Genomic DNA, 14,726 nt, shown 5'->3' with positions numbered 1-14,726 from the left:
AACGCCCCGAGATGACAACGACCTGGATGAATGAGAATCTTCATAGGTGTGTTACAGTCAGGAATGTCCCGATCAAGATCCGTTTATCTGGCCTTGGATCCGATCCGATAATTTTACAATATGTTGTAGAACTGAAACTTGTTTTATTGAAAACAACTAAAGTAAACACAATATCACTTTCACAAAGCGTATCTGACTACCTTTCGTACGATCCGTCCTCCCTGTCCAGAATCTGTACATTTTTGTTCTCAAAGGAGTGTTGTTTCTCCCTGTGTTGTAAGCAGACACCAACCATTGGACTTGATCTGACCAATCTTAGTCTATGAGCACGAACTGATGAAGCCTACTTGGATGAGTGGCGAAAACGTCTTCAAAGACAAACCAAGCAGTTCAGTTGCGAACGATTGAACGCCCCGAGATGACAACGACCTGGATAAATGAGAATCTTCATAGGTATGTTACAGTCAGGAATGTCCCGATCAAGATCCGTTTATCTGGCCTTGGATCCGATCCGATAATTTTACAATATGTTGTAGAACTGAAACTTGTTTTATTGAAAACAACTAAAGTAAACACAATATCACTTTCACAAAGCGTATCTGACTACCTTTCGTACGATCCGTCCTCCCTGTCCAGAATATGTACATTTTTGTTCTCAAAGGAGTGCTGTTTCTCCCTGTGTTGTAAGTAGACACCAACCATTGGACTTGATCTGACCAATCTTAGTCTATGAGCACGAACTGATGAAGCCTACTTGGATGAGTGGCGAAAATGTCTTCAAAGACAAACCAAGCAGTCCAGTTGCGAACGATTGAACGCCCCGAGATGACAACGACCTGGATGAATGAGAATCTTCATAGGTATGTTACAGTCAGGAATGTCCCGATCAAGATCCGTTTATCTGGCCTTGGATCCGATCCGATAATTTTACAATATGTTGTAGAACTGAAACATGTTTTATTGAAAACAACTAAAGTAAACACAATATCACTTTCATAAAGCGTATCTGATTACCTTTCGTACGATCCGTCCTCCCTGTCCAGAATCTGTACATTTTTGTTTTCAAAGGAGTGCTGTTTCTCCCTGTGGTGTAAGTAGACACCAACCATTGGACTTGATCTGACCAATCTTAGTCTATGAGCACGAACTGATGAAGCCTACTTGGATAAGCTGCGAAACGTCTTCAAAGACAAACCAAGCAGTCCAGTTGCGAATTATTGAACGCCCCGAGATGACAACGACCTGAATGAATGAGAATCTTCATAGGTATGTTACAGTCAGGAAAGTCCCGATCAAGATCCGTTTATCTGGCCTTGGATCCGATCCGATAATTTTACAATATGTTGTAGAACTGAAACATGTTTTATTGAAAACAACTAAAATAAACACAATATCACTTTCACAAAGCGTATCTAATTACCTTTCGTACGATCCGTCCTCCCTGTCCAGAATCTGTACATTTTTGTTCTCAAAGGAGTGCTGTTTCTCCCTGTGTTGTAAGCAGACACCAACCGTTGGACTTGATCTGACCAATCTTAGTCTATGAGCACGAACTGATGAAGCCTACTTGGATGAGCTGCGAAACGTTTTCAAAGACAAACCAAGCAGTCCAGTTGCGAACGATTGAACGCCCCGAGATGACAACGACCTGGATGAATGAGAATCTTCATAGGTATGTTACAGTCAGGAATGTCCCGATCAAGATCCGTTTATCTGGCCTTGGATCCGATCCGATAATTTTACAATATATTGTAGAACTGAAACATGTTTTATTGAAAACAACTAAAGTAAACACAATATCACTTTCACAAAGCGTATCTGATTACCTTTCGTACGATCCGTCCTCTCTGTCCAGAATCTGTACATTTTTGTTCTCCAAGGAGTACTGTTTCTCCCTGTGTTGTAAGTAGACACCAACATTGGACTTGATCTGACCAATCTTAGTCTATGAGCACGAACTGATGAAGCCTACTTGGATGAGCTGCGAAACGTCTTCAAAGACAAACCAAGCAGTCCAGTTGCGAACGATTGAACGCCCCGAGATGACAACGACCTGGATGAATGAGAATCTTCATAGGTGTGTTACAGTCAGGAATGTCCCGATCAAGATCTGTTTATCTGGCCTTGGATCCGATCCGATAATTTTACAATATGTTGTAGAACTGAAACTTGTTTTATTGAAAACAACTAAAGTAAACACAATATCACTTTCATAAAGCGTATCTGATTACCTTTCGTACGATCCGTCCTCCCTGTTCAGAATCTGTACATTTGTGTTCTCAAAAGAGTACTGTTTCTCCCTGAGTTATAAGCAGACACCAACCATTGGACTTGATCTGACCAATCTTAGTTTATGAGCGCGAACTGATGAAGCCTACTCGGATGAGCTGCGAAACGTTTTCAAAGACAAACCAAGCAGTCCAGTTGCGAACGATTGAACACCCTGAGATGACAACGACCTGAATGAATGAGAATCTTCTTAGGTATGTTACAGTCAGGAAAGTCCCGATCAAGATCCGTTTATCTGGCCTTGGATCCGATCCGATAATTTTACAATATGTTGTAGAACTGAAACATGTTTTATTGAAAACAACTAAAATAAACACAATATCACTTTCATAAAGCGTATCTAATTACCTTTCGTACGATCCGTCCTCCCGGTCCAGAATCTGTACATTTTTGTTCTCAAAGGAGTGCTGTTTCTCCCTGTGTTGTAAGCAGACACCAACCGTTGGACTTGATCTGACCAATCTTTGTCTATGAGCGCAAACTGATGAAGCCTACTTGGATGAGCTGCGAAACGTCTTCAAAGACAAACCAAGCAGTCCAGTTGCGAACGATTGAACGCCCCGAGATGACAACGACCTGGATGAATGAGAATCTTCATAGGTATGTTACAGTCAGGAATGTCCCGATCAAGATCCGTTTATCTGGCCTTGGATCCGATCCGATAATTTTACAATATGTTGTAGAACTGAAACATGTTTTATTGAAAACAACTAAAATAAACACAATATCACTTTCACAAAGCGTATCTAATTACCTTTCGTACGATCCGTCCTCCCTGTCCAGAATCTGTACATTTTTGTTCTCAAAGGAGTGCTGTTTCTCCCTGTGTTGTAAGCAGACACCAACCGTTGGACTTGATCTGACCAATCTTAGTCTATGAGCACGAACTGATGAAGCCTACTTGGATGAGCTGCGAAACGTTTTCAAAGACAAACCAAGCAGTCCAGTTGCGAACGATTGAACGCCCCGAGATGACAACGACCTGGATGAATGAGAATCTTCATAGGTATGTTACAGTCAGGAATGTCCCGATCAAGATCCGTTTATCTGGCCTTGGATCCGATCCGATAATTTTACAATATATTGTAGAACTGAAACATGTTTTATTGAAAACAACTAAAGTAAACACAATATCACTTTCACAAAGCGTATCTGATTACCTTTCGTACGATCCGTCCTCTCTGTCCAGAATCTGTACATTTTTGTTCTCCAAGGAGTACTGTTTCTCCCTGTGTTGTAAGTAGACACCAACATTGGACTTGATCTGACCAATCTTAGTCTATGAGCACGAACTGATGAAGCCTACTTGGATGAGCTGCGAAACGTCTTCAAAGACAAACCAAGCAGTCCAGTTGCGAACGATTGAACGCCCCGAGATGACAACGACCTGGATGAATGAGAATCTTCATAGGTGTGTTACAGTCAGGAATGTCCCGATCAAGATCTGTTTATCTGGCCTTGGATCCGATCCGATAATTTTACAATATGTTGTAGAACTGAAACTTGTTTTATTGAAAACAACTAAAGTAAACACAATATCACTTTCATAAAGCGTATCTGATTACCTTTCGTACGATCCGTCCTCCCTGTTCAGAATCTGTACATTTGTGTTCTCAAAAGAGTACTGTTTCTCCCTGAGTTATAAGCAGACACCAACCATTGGACTTGATCTGACCAATCTTAGTTTATGAGCGCGAACTGATGAAGCCTACTCGGATGAGCTGCGAAACGTTTTCAAAGACAAACCATGCAGTCCAGTTGCGAACGATTGAACACCCTGAGATGACAACGACCTGAATGAATGAGAATCTTCTTAGGTATGTTACAGTCAGGAAAGTCCCGATCAAGATCCGTTTATCTGGCCTTGGATCCGATCCGATAATTTTACAATATGTTGTAGAACTGAAACATGTTTTATTGAAAACAACTAAAATAAACACAATATCACTTTCATAAAGCGTATCTAATTACCTTTCGTACGATCCGTCCTCCCGGTCCAGAATCTGTACATTTTTGTTCTCAAAGGAGTGCTGTTTCTCCCTGTGTTGTAAGCAGACACCAACCGTTGGACTTGATCTGACCAATCTTTGTCTATGAGCGCAAACTGATGAAGCCTACTTGGATGAGCTGCGAAACGTCTTCAAAGACAAACCAAGCAGTCCAGTTGCGAACGATTGAACGCCCCGAGATGACAACGACCTGGATGAATGAGAATCTTCATAGGTATGTTACAGTCAGGAATGTCCCGATCAAGATCCGTTTATCTGGCCTTGGATCCGATCCGATAATTTTACAATATGTTGTAGAACTGAAACATGTTTTATTGAAAACAACTAGAGTAAACACAATATCACTTTCACAAAGCGTATCTGATTACCTTTCGTACCATCCGTCCTCCCTGTCCAGAATCTGTACATTTGTATTCTCCAAGGAGTGCTGTTTCTCCCTGTGTTGTAAGCAGACACCAACCGTTGGACTTGATCTGACCAATCTTAGTCTATGAGCACGAACTGATGAAGCCTACTCGGATGAGCTGCGAAACGTCTTCAAAGACAAACCAAGCAGTCCAGTTGCGAACGATTGAACGCCCCGAGATGACAACGACCTGGATGAATGAGAATCTTCATAGGTATGTTACAGTCAGGAATGTCCCGATCAAGATCTGTTTATCTGGCCTTAGATCCGATCCGATAATTTTACAATATGCTTTCCTTCCCGCTGTGTAAGTATAGCATGCTTAGTCGTGGTAGCTCTCATCGTCGTTGCCATGGACACTGTACACGATGACCCCTGGTGGACATTGTGACAATCTGATACGGAGAGTAACAGTAGTTGGAGACTATGGAGCAAAAAAAAAAAAAAAATCATTGTCCAGAGCTGAGGAATACTGACAAGACAAGTGACTTGTCGTGTGTTTGATTTTTGCCATCTTTATCCGGTGGTTTCAGTCAGTGTGTATATTCAAATGTTTCACTTTTGTGCTCGCCAACCAGTCTTGAAACTTAACAGGGCAGCCATTTTTACCATTTCAAAATAATGTTTTTCTACGTTTTCTCTGAATAACAGCCGGTGAGCTACAGCATCAGTGTGAAATCAAAGAAGTCAGATATCTGCCAAACAACTCTTCCTTATTTTAGCCCCTTGCACTTAGAATTCTAAGAAACTGAAGCAACCAGACAGCGCAGACCTCCGCCAAGGCCAACACATTAACAGTAAGTATTTCAGTATGAGGTGGAACACATGATTTTCCATGCAAGTTTATATTCCTGCCGAATAGACAGTTTAAATAGAATATGACCTCTTCTGACTTTGCCGATACTGTATATACTGTATATGAGAAGGGTTGTTTAAAGGTGTTATATCTATATATATATATATACATATATATATATATATATATATATATATATATATATATATATATGCATATATGTATATATGTATGTATATATATATATATATATATATATATATATATATATATATATATATATATATATATATATATATATATATATATATATATATATATATATATATATATATATATATATGCTCCCATTAAAATCTCCTGATGATTGAGGGTACCCCCCCTCATGAAACAGGCCTGTAGAGATGAAATAGTCTTGTGATTTTTTTCCCACACATACATATATATATATATATATATATGTATATATATATGCATGTATATATATATATATGTATGTATATATGTATATATATATATATATATATATATATATATATATATATACATATATATAAACCGTATTTTTCGGAGTATAAATCGCACCGGAGTATAAGTCGCACCTGCCGAAAATAATTAATAAAGAAGGAAAAAAACATATATAAGTCGCACTGGAGTCCGGCCAAACTATGAAAAAAACTGCAACTTATAGTCCGAAAAATACGGTATATAAAAAAAAAAAAAATATATATATATATATATATATATATATATATATATATATATATATATACACATATAAATAAATAATAAATAAATGGGTTATACTTGTATAGCGCTTTTCTACCTTCAAGGTACTCAAAGTGCTTTGACAGTATTACCACATTCACCCATTCACACAAACATTCACACACTGATGGCGGGAGCTGCCATGCAAGGCGCTAACCAGCAGCCATCAGGAGCAAGGGGTGAAGTGTCTTGCCCAAGGACATAACGGATGTGACTAGGATGGTAGAAGGTGGGGATTGAACCCCAGTAACCAGCAACACTCCGATTGCTGGCAAGGCCACTCTATCAACTTCGCCACGCCGTCCCCATATATATATATATATATATATATGTATGTACATATATGTATGTACATCCATCCATCCATTTTCTACCCTTTTTGGGGTCGCGGGGGATGCTGGAGCCTATCTCAGCTGCATTCGGGCGGAAGGCGGGGTATGTATATATGTATATATATATACATGTTTGTATGTATGTGTGTATGTATATATATATATATATATATATATATATATATATATATATATATGTATATATATATATATATATATATATATATAAATATACACATCCATACATACATATATATATATACATATATATATATATATATATATATATATATATATATATATATATATAAATATACACATCCATACATACATATATATATATACATATATATATATATATATATATATATATATATATATATATATACACACACATATATACATATATGTACATATATATAGATACATACACATACATACATATATATATATATATATATTTACATACATACATACATACATACATACATGCATACATACATACATACATACATATATATATATATATATATATATATATATATATATATATATATATATATATATATATATATATATATATATATATATATATATATATATAGTATGTGTATAATCATACATTTTTAAAATAAATGTTTAGGCCTTCTAAATGTAACCAGAATGACCTGTTTTAAAAAAGTGTCATTATATTTATACCAAATAATACATCGCGGAAATCGGTTTGAATCGATATTAAATTCTGATTTGAATTGGCACCATCAGAATCGGATCGAGTCGTTGGGTGCCCAAATATTCACACCCTTATTATACATGATTAATGCAATATTTTTTTGTGATTAGTCACATGAATTTACTTGTTAATTTTGACAACCTTAAAACAAATGATTGCATTTATTGACAGATAAATAAACACACTATAGGTAGTATTCATGGTTATGCTACTAATAAGTAGAATATTTAAATCCATGATACACAGCCATGGTTGCATGAAACTATTATCTTGCGTTGGAACCTAATGGCATTATTTAACGTCCACTTCTAATACATTTTGACCACTTTAACTTTCCTGAAAAGTCATTTTGCCCCTGGCACTCCAGCCCAAAGCAGCACAATATGTACATGCTGTGCCATGCGGATCCTGTTGCACATGTGAGCCCTGTCCCGTCTCTTGTGACAGACTTGGAGCACGCAAACATTGCCGACCTAAACAAGATCTTGTAATGTCACACCCAATCTTCTCACAATCCTCAGGGCGAGACATGTTAATGATTACCACATAAATTAGATCAATATTCCGTCCGGCCGAGATCAACTTTAGCATGTTTCAATGGGTCACTTTTCTGGCACTCTGGCACAGTTCACAGTAATAATTACCTCCGCCAAGGGGTTATGTATTCACTGGGGTTTATCTGTGCAACATAGCTCAAAAAGTTATGGACAGATTTTGATGAAACTTTCAGGGAATGTCACAAGTAGGAACTTTGTTGGTATTACAATGAAGTTCCTATTTGGCATGAAATGTAATACCCGAGGTAACAGATTTAGCCCATTGAGTATCACAAGACCGATAGTACGGTATGTACATAACAATGTAAAGAGAACAGGATATAAATAAAGTAGGTTATGAATAGCATAGGCTAATAGGAATATACAAACCCCAAAACCAGTGAATTTGGCACTTTGTGTAAATGGTAAATAAAAACAAAAAAAATTATTTGCAAATCCTTCTCAACTTATATTCAATTGAATAGACTGCAAAGACAAGATACTGTTATGTTTTTTGCAAATATTAGCTCATTCGGAATTTGATGCCTGCAACTTGATAAAAAAAGCTGGCACAAGTGGCAAAAAGGACTGAGAAAGTACGGTCCGTAATTTAATCGAAAAGTTCATAGAATCTGGAGAAATCACTGCGCGTAAGCAGCGAGCGCTGAAAGCCAACATTGAATGTTGCAACTTCGATCCCTCAGGCGGTACTGCATCAACAAGCGACATCAGTGTGTAAAGGATATCACCACATGGGCTCAGGAAGACTTCAGAAAACCACTGTCAGTAACTACAGTTGGTCGCTACATCTGTAAGTGCAAGTTAAAACTCTACTATGCAAAGCGAAAACCATTTATCAACAACACCCAGAAACGCCGCCGGCTTCGCTGGGCCTGAGCTCATCTAAGATGGACTGATACAAAGTGGAAAAGTGTTCTGTGGTCTGACGAGTCCACATTTCAAATTGTTTTTGGAAACTGTGGACGTCGTTGTCCTCCGGACCAAAGAGGAAAAGAACCATCCGGATTGTAATAGGCGCAAAGTTCAAAAAACAGCATCTGTGATGGTATGGGGGTGTAATACACCCCCATGGATAACTTGCACATCTTTGAAGGCACCATTAATGCTGAAAGGTACATACAGGTTTTGGAGAAACATATGGTGCCATCTAAGCAACGTTATCATGGACGCCCCTGCTTATTTCAGCAAGACAATGCCAAGCCACGTGTTGGAACAGCGTGGCTTCATAGTAAAATAGTGCGGGTACTAGACTGGCCTGCCTGTCGTCCATACCTATTTTTAACACATTTCATTTTGATAAATGGCATTTTGTCTACACTTAACTCAAAATTAATTGCAGATTAGATGTCATTTTCAAGTCTTTAAATACCATGACTGGACAGCCACAATTTTTTTTCCTACACTTTGAACCCTGCAGCTTATAAAACGGTGCGGCTAATTTATGGATTTTTCTTCACTGACGATCACAATATAAAAAGTAGATACATTTAAAAAAAAAAAACACTGAGAATGCAGTGTCCCTCCATATACTGCTTTTAACCGGAAGTAGAAGTGCCGTTTTTACTTGTACGGATTCTTCACTCATCACTCTGAGCAACGTTTTTAAGTTTTACAATATAACTAAAACGGTTTAAACTTATGAAACCGTCCCATGTGTGACGTCTGTAAGAGTGTTTTCATGCACATGTGTTTTCATGCTATTGTAATGTAATGACGCTACATAAGCATTAGCATTAGCATTAGCATTAGCGAAACAAAAGATTTGGATCTTATAGTCACCTTTGACAGCCCTAAAATGATAATAGTTATTTTTCTGTTACAACACGGCAACTTTTCGGTGTGTGTATATGCAAGCCCCTCCGCCTCCACCCACAGAGACAAAAAGTGGATGACATACATGACGGTTCACTTCGTTTATGTCATTCTGCTCTAGAACAAATGCGCTTAGGAGCGCATTTTGACTAAAATGTTCTGGAAATGTCTGAAATGGAATAAGAAACACGTGATTAGAGTTTGGGAGTGATCCAGATCACTGTCTATATTCAGGACTGTTTTTACTGTTGTGAGTTAGGACCTGGCGGAGGTACTGTATGTATCCCCCTTAGGAATTTTCTAGTCATTTTTGGTGATCCGATGAAAGCAGCAACGTTTTTTTACGACTCGAACCCTTCGAATTTCACGAGTGAGCAACGTGAAGTCACAAAGTGCTAACTGAACACGCTCGCTGCTTTTCAACAACATGGCACACCATTCATACTAGTACTCATGTTATATGCGTTCACGCCTGGGGGTCCAGCAATTAAACTGCTGTGCGGTTTCAGTGCAGCATCTGGAGGTTTATGACCTCGCAACAAAACTTCTCAGCAGGTCATTACTACTTAAAGTACTTCACTGCGCTTAAACTCCCAAGCTCTCATTTATTTCTATGTAGTTTGAGTACTAATACGAAAAATTAGTAAAGACCCACATTCCACATTATATTCAAAGTTTTGCAATGTCGACATTAAATAAACAAGATGAGCGTACATCAGGGGTGTCCAGAGGCCATTTTCATATTTTTCCTTTTCAAAACCAATACAATATAAAGATATTTTTATTCTTTAGGGCTCCCCTCAAATTTTGTTTCAGCAACCCCCGGAGGGGCTTAGTGATCAAAATGTTAAAGGCCTACTGAAACCCACTACTACCGACCACGCAGTCTGATAGTTTATATATCAATGATGAAATCTTAACATTGCAACACATGCCAATACGGCCGGGTTAGCTTACTAAAGTGCAATTTTAAATTTCGCGCAAAATATCCTGCTGAAAACGTCTCGGTATGATGACGCCTCACGGATTGTAGAGGACATTTTGGGACAGCATGATGGCCACGCTATTAAGTCGTCTGTTTTCATCGCAAAATTCCACAGTATTCTGGACATCTGTGTTGGTGAATCTTTTGCAATTTGTTCAATGAACAATGGAGACAGCAAAGAAGAAAGCTGTAGGTGGGAAGCGGTGTATTGCGGCCGACTGCAGCAACACAAACACAGCCGGTGTTTCATTGTTTACATTCCCGGAAGATGACAGTCAAGCTTTACCATTGGCCTGTGGAGAACTGGGACAACAGAGACTGTTACCAGGAGGACTTTGAGTTGGATACGCAGACACGGTACCGTGAGTACGCATGCAGCTGCGGCTTCCAAACATTTGATCGCTTGCCCGTACGTGCGTGCCGCTATGTGCATGTTACGTACGTAACTTTGGGGACTTTGGAGAAATATATGTGCTGTATGAACTTTGAGGAGGTGAACGGTACTTTGGGCTGTGAGATTGAGTGTGTTGTGCAGGTGTTTGAGTTGTATTGGCGGGTTATATGGACGGGAGGGGGAGGTGTTTGTTATGCGGGATTAATTTGTGGCATATTAAATATAAGCCTGGTTGTGTAGTGGCTAATAGAGTATATATATGTCTTGTGTTTATTTACTGTTTTAGTCATTCCCAGCTGAATATCAGGTCCCACCCACCTCTCACAGCATCTTCCCTATCTGAACCGCTCCCACTGCCCTCTAGTCCTTCACTCTCACTTTCCTCATCCACGAATCTTTCATCCTCGCTCAAATTAATGGGGAAATCGTCGCTTTCTCGGTCCGAATCGCTCTCGCTGCTGGTGGCCATGATTGTAAACAATGTGCGGATGTGAGGAGCTCCACAACCTGTGACGTCACGCGCATATCGTCTGCTACTTCCAGGACAGGCAAGCCTTTTTTATCAGCGACCCAAAGTTGCGAACTTTAGCGTCGATGTTCTCTACTAAATCCTTTCAGCAAAAATATGGCAATATCGCGAAATGATCAAGTATGACACAAAGAATGGACCTGCTATCCCCGTTTAAATAAGAAAATCGCATTTCACTTGGCCTTTAAAAATAAGTCTTGTATTATTAATTTTTTTTCCCAACGCTTTAATCTGTAGATCAACTCCCGATCTATCTTTCAACATAACGTTTTATTCACATTGTTTTTATTTATCTTTCATACCCTTTTTGTTGAAGAAAACTCAAAATATGCAACATTTTTGGAATATTTGATGTAAAATAATTGGATCCTTTAAATATGTCAAAAGCTAAAAATAACATAATTTTTTTGAGCATTGACAGTTAAAAAATATACCACTAAAATTATTAGAGATCCAAAGGGGTCCAGCTGTCATAGTTGGGCCCCCGAAGTGTTAAAAACAAGTCATACACCGCATTTTCAGGACGGTATATTCGCCGCACACACTTAGGGAAAACATTTTTTCCATATATTAGCCTGCACCGGACTATAAGCCGCAGGTATATACGTTGCGAAAGTATTTATTTACACATAAAAATTCTGTAATTGTTTCCAAATGTATATATATATATATATATATATATATATATATATATATATATATATATATATATATATATATATATATATATATATATGTATATATATATATATATATATATATGTATATATATATATATGTATATATATATATATATATATATATATATATATATATATATATATATATATATATATATATATATATATATATACATTTTAAATTCACAATCAATTAAAAGAATAACCACGTATGCATATAGTAAATTGGTCTAAGTCTAAGCACACCCAACATTTCAGACTTAAACCACAGGTCCATCACCCGACTGGCAAAAACAATAGTCCAGGATATCACTCACCCACTACACCAATACATCATCCCACTACCATCACGGCGCAGGTACAGAACTATCAAATTCCGGAGGGCCTGCCTCAGGAAAAGCCTTATCCCTGCAGCTATAGCCACCCTTAACAGCAGGCCCGGCCGAGTGTTGGTCATGTATGATGTCTTTTTGTTATTTTTTTTGTGATGTGTAATGTCTATTGTTTAAATGTACGGCAGTGACAATGAATTTCCCCAAAGGGACCAATAAATCTAAATCTAAATCTAAGTCTAAGTCTAAGGTATGAAGCAGCATAGGTATGGTCGACTAAATCATGTGTTTTATTTCTTGTTTTGGCAGCTTTACCCATTCACGAAGAGATAGGATGAATCCAAAGGTCAAGCTTTGAAGCAGGTATTCTAGCATATTTAAAGAATGTGCCAAAACATGCTCTGATGCCATCTTTTCACCTGGTTATAAGATTTAAAGACTGCGTTATGATGAAAAGGAAGAGATGCTTGAATAATTGAATCAAGGAATCGAATGACTGTCCGTGGTAAAGCTGAGAAGGGATGTGGGGACTGGTGAGAAGGTGGGCAGGCGGGGATGGATTGCAATCTCAATCTGATACTGGTCTTGTACCTTGCACCTGAGCTGAGGAAGAAAAAAAAAACTAGAACACCGGAAACCACAAACCTCTTTTTCATATGTGATTTTCCTTATTTACAGAATGTTTCGATGAGTATTCAAGTATACGCAGTGTCTATGTGGCAAATAGTTACATTGCCTTTATTGACTTTTTGTCTGAACCATTTATAGACAAAAATAATAGGAAGAGGCAACAGACAAACTGGAGTTGATAGACACAAAAATAAATTCATTCACATCCGATTATATGAATATAAAATAATATATTTTATATATATATATATATATATATATATATATATATATATATATATATATACACATTAGGTCAGGAAAAAACACAGAGGCTATTTCATCCCTACAAGCCTGTTTCGCAGGTTTCCCTGCTCTTCTGGGGATTGTATTGAATAAAATAAATAAAATGGGGATTTTATTGAATAAAAAAAAATAACATCACCATTGTATTTATTTTATATAAATAAATAATTACAATAAATAATAATAAATAAAATAGGGATTCTATTTATTTTATTCAATAAAATGCCCTGAAGAGCAGGGAAACCTGCAAAACAGGCTTGTAGGGATGAAATAGCCTCTGTGTTTTTTCCTGACCTATTGTGTATATATATATATATATATATATATGTATATATATATATATATATATATATATATATATATATATATATATATATATATATATATATATATATATATATATAGATATATATATACATCGAGAGGAGCCAGATGAGGTGGTTCGGGCATCTGATCAGGATGCCACCCGAACGCCTCCCTAGAGAGGTGTTTAGGGCACGTCCGACTAGTAGGAGGCCACGAGGAAGACCCAGGACACGTTGGGAAGACTATGTCTCCCGGCTGGCCTGGGAACGCCTCGGGATCCCCCGGGAAGAGCTGGACGAAGTGGCTGGGGAGAGGAGAGTCTGGGCTTTCCTGCTTAGGCTGCTGCCCCCGCGACCCGACCTCGAATACGAGGAAGAAGATGGATGGAAAACAACAACAACAACAATAAAGAACATAGGACCCCCATTAGCTATGGAAGGACCTTTCGCTGCCTAATTAGGTGCCTTATTCTGGTTTACATTAAGCTGTCTTGCTACTGTATGAAAGGAAACCTTACCCCCTTAAAGACGCCAATGCAACCAATCACCAGATTTCCAAAATTTCCAATGAAGCTGCATACAGTATGGAGAGGGGCGCCCCTGATTATGAGCTCTATAGGAGCTGCAGTTTTGAGAGGCTACGTTAAAATGACAATTCAACGGGTGGTGTCTAAGCTGATCAGTTCACCACCAAACTCTTTCACTCTCACTCCCTACTTTCTAAACCACTTGTCATTTTAAGACACATCCATTTTCTCTTTGGCGCCATATGTTTTATTTCCATGCCTCCCCGAGCCATGTGGAAGGAAGTGGCCTTGAGTCTGACACCCCTGGTTCCAAAGTATCTAATCAATAAATTGGGTCTGACAGGTAGTCAGGCATAT

Source organism: Nerophis lumbriciformis, linkage group LG31 (assembly GCF_033978685.3).
Source record: "Nerophis lumbriciformis linkage group LG31, RoL_Nlum_v2.1, whole genome shotgun sequence".
Taxonomy (NCBI): domain Eukaryota; kingdom Metazoa; phylum Chordata; class Actinopteri; order Syngnathiformes; family Syngnathidae; genus Nerophis; species Nerophis lumbriciformis.
Note: the sequence above shows the minus strand (reverse complement) of the source record.